The following is a 4,384-nucleotide window of genomic DNA, read 5'->3' as shown; positions in this document are numbered from 1 at the left end:
CCGGCCACTGTTTTGAACACTTATTGTAATCACATGCCATTAAATTTGCTTTTATAACTTAAATTCATCGTTCTTTGTGTGTTTTTGCCTCATATAAGAACATAAACTTTGACGCCCTCTAGCGGTTTGTTTTCGACTATGCATTCTTTGATGAAAATTGTTTTCTTGGGTGTGTACTATCACTTCCTAAAATTTTGCCCATCTTTTTAGAATCACCCTATATATATATATATATATATATCACAATAAAGACAAAATGGATAAAACGAAAAGAGAGAATAACAACGAAAATTAAGAAAAATAATAATAAGCTTTATTAACAGCTTAACTGCGCATAAGCTGCAAGTAAATAGAACTCGTAAAAAAGTAAAAAATTTAAAGAAAACATGGAAAAAAATAAAGATTAATGAAAAGAGAAGAAAAAACAATATTAAAATAAAATAATTTTGAATATTTAAGAAAAATGTATTAAAAATAAATAAATAAATAAAAAACCAGAAAATAAAATAATGAAAAGATGTAATCTTGTCATCAGCTCACACGATTATATCCGCAAACAAGAGTGCTTTCTAATATATATTGTATTTATGCAGTCAAAGCAAAACATATCAATACTACAGTGAGAGGAGCACCAAAAAAATAGAAACAAAACTAAAACAAATTAAGAAAAAAATATACGAAATGAGCAAATCAAGCAAAAATAGAAAATAAAAAATAAAATGCAAGAAAAATACAGAGTAAAATACAAAATGTAATCTATAAAGCGAGTAGTGAGATCAAATGAACTTACATTTTCTGGAGTATGTTTCAAACATGATTTAAATTATTTTCGTAACAAGTTTGCCAGATTATAAAATATAAAAATAGAAGCATAAATGGAGGGATCACACATGGCATGTTCTAACTGCATTACTGAAGCGCGTTTGATTTGTTAGTAACTTTGGATTAGCCCAGAAATGGATGTGCAATATTATTTAATGTTTGTAATTAATAAGGTTGATTTTTAATAATAATACAATTTTAATGGTTTTAGACAGTTTATTAACATTTTTTGGAGGGGAAAACTTGATTTTCCCGGTTTTTACAAATTTTTAGTCATGGATTTGCCCGAATTGAATTTGTACATGGTTAAAATATAAATTTAGTTAACAAAAGTCTTCAGTTAATTTAATAATAATAATAATATACAATTAACTCAATGGTTTTATATACCTATAGACTTAATGACATTATTTAGGTATCCATTGTTTTTTTTTATCGAATTTTGAAAGAGTTTGTCGAATTGTTTTTTTGGATAAATAAACATTACTAAATATTCTTTTAATTCTATTCCTTTGTTTAAAATTCGTATTTAAATAAATTATTTTCGAAACATTAGAATTACAAGTTTATTTACATTAAAAGTAAAATTTCTTTTATCGTATAAATCCAACAATGCGGATATTTTATAATTCCTAAATCCAAAAAATCAAAATTACTATTATCATTATGATAACAAAACGAGATTAATTCCTTTGGGTAAACATTATTTAATAAAATTGCATAATCTTGAAAATTGAAGATAATTAAATCATCAATAAATCTAAAGACAAATTTAATATTAAAATTATAATTGTTTTTATAGTTTAAGTAAATAAACCTGTAAAATAAACCGTTTAAAGTGAATAATTTGAGTGAATTTATCACATTGACCGGTTATTTTTAATAATAACCAATGCAGTTTGGTTGTCAATGTCATTCTTTCGCATTTTTATCGTGAGTTACCGCGCCAACTACAATCACCAAGGCGCCAAATTGATTTTAAACTGAAAGAATTAAAAAAAAAACCTGTAGAACTTTGCCCGGGGGTGACTACGAGTTATACCCTTTCAGTTGGTCCCTCTTTGTAAGGTTTTCTTTTAGTTTCCGCAGGTCGCTGCCCGAAAACTACCAAGACTTGGCGATAATTGCGGAAATCTCCCATTTTTATTTCTCACTTTGATCAAAAGAACGGTTATTATTAATTATGACCGGTTATTATTAATAATATCCGGATTTATCACTTTAACCGTAATACATATGCCAAATTTTTAAATCATTTTGTTTTGTGTACTTTTTTTTTCATATTTCTTTTTTCTCATACTTTTTACTAATGTTTTTATTCTTATTTATTTATTTTTTTTCATTTTTTTATTATTATTATTATTTTTCTTTTCTATATTTTACATGCCTGTTAGTATGTATTTCTGCTTAAATATCCAACATTGTTTGATATCATACTTACGTCTGTAAGCCTCGTGTTGTACTTTTTCAGTGGTGCACGAGGAATCTTTTTGTTCTTGAATAAATAAATAAAAAATTTTTAAAAAAAGAGGCACACCAATGTCCAAATGCTATGTAAACCGTTTAATCACATTCACCATACTTCATTGGTGATTATTAATAATATCCAGTTAAAGGTGAATAATTTGTAATAATTCTGACTTTGACCAAAAGAAGCGGCTATTATTAATACTAACCAGTTAGTATTAAACCGAATTTGTTACTTTAACCGTAACATACTGGGTGGTCCCGAATTCATGGTGCAAACTTAAAGGGTAGATACAGGACATCATAGCAATCATTTTATTGTATAGGAATGTATAGGCGCAAGTGAAGCTGTGAGGGGCAAACAAGTGAAAGAAAAGAAAGGAGAAATGGAATTATCGGTGATTGCGTTGCCGGTAGAGGGCAGTAGATGTCTAGCGGCCGTTCAACATAATACATCTCAGTCGAGAAAGCGTCATTCGCAATTGTACTGACGTCTATGATGAGAGACTACGTGTGACGAAAACGCAGACATGCATTACATGTACGAGTGGTAACGACAGAACAACTGCACTACGAATGTATCACGCGCAGTTTCCTGAATGACGAATGCCGGATCACAGAATTTTTCAGTGATTATACCGTCAACTTCGCGAAACAGGCTCGTTCCACGTCACCAGACATGAAGCCAGTTGACGAAGAGCTGTACGCCTTTCAAGCCTGGAAGAAAGCATCTTGAATGTTGTGGCTGATAAACCCGAGTCAAGTACAAGAGCTGTTGTTCATCGTGTAAGTTTAAGTCATCGGACCGTTTGTAGAGTGTTAATCGAAAATCACTTACACCCTTTCTATTTTCAGCAAGTACAAGCTTTGAATCCGGCAGACTATCCTCTTCACCTGAACTTCTGCCAGTGGGTGGTACAGCAATGCGTATTGCAGCAGGACTTCATAGCTCGTGTGCTATTTACAGATGAGGCGACGTTTACACTCGAGGATGTCCTTAATGCGCTCAATTCCCATGTGTGGGTAACCAAGAATCCACATGCAACATGACTACATGCGTATCAACTATGATTCTGTGTGAATATGTGGGCTGGTATTGTCAACTACTTTTTGATTGGCCCATACTTACTACCGACTTGACTTAATGGCGAATGTTATCATATTTTTCTGGAACAGGTGCTACCAGAACTACTGCAGGATGTTCCGATCGTCATTCGTAACCTCATGTGGTTTCAGCATGATGGGACGCCAGCCCAATTCAGCACTGATGTGCACTCTTGCCTGAATGCCACGTTGGTGCGCGATAGATTGGGCGTGGTGGACTAGTTCCTTGACCACCCTGATTTATCGAGCTTCGATTTCTTTTTATGGGGACATTTGAAGAATCTGGTTAATGCTACTCCACTTGACTCAGATGAGAATCTCGTTGCTCGATTATCCGAAGCTGCTGCGCATGTGCGTGAAATATACATTTTTTTTTCATGTTTATGGAATTAACTCTAATTTAATTTTTAAGTAGGAACTAATAATGATAAGCCATTCCGAAGGCCGCTAAACGGAATAGTTTGGATGTATGACTTTTTATACTGGATCAATTGATTTATTAAGTAAACTACTACATAAATTATAGCATTTTATTAAAATATGTACTTTAATTTTTCATTTTAATTGTCCAGTGTAATAAACGGTCTTTTTTAGTAAGCATGGAATGGTCACTGATTTTTAAACAGTCACCCCTGAAAGATGCATGTAATCTTAACTGTTATGAAAAAAATGTATGAAGGAAGAATAATGTTTATAAACGGCTTTCTATCCATGTAGTCAGTGGCGTACGCAAGGGAGGGGTTCAGGGGTTTAAACTCCCCCCTTGAGCTCAGACAAAATGGTAAAAATAAAAAATTTAGTAGAAATTATGCGGGCTATTATTTTTTAAGACTATATATTTTTATTTGCCTTATGCCTACTTTTTTTTTCTCACGGTATTTCTCAGAACACTGAAAAAACATTTACTATAATACGGTTGTACTTTTGAAACCAAATTCACGTGATACTGTTACGGACTGGTTTCTTTCTGTCCTAGCACACTGTCTAGGCT

Source organism: Parasteatoda tepidariorum, chromosome 4, assembly GCF_043381705.1.
Source record: "Parasteatoda tepidariorum isolate YZ-2023 chromosome 4, CAS_Ptep_4.0, whole genome shotgun sequence".
NCBI classification, from domain to species: Eukaryota; Metazoa; Arthropoda; class Arachnida; order Araneae; family Theridiidae; genus Parasteatoda; species Parasteatoda tepidariorum.
The sequence above is the reverse complement of the archived record's forward strand: the minus strand, read 5'-3'. Positions refer to the sequence as shown.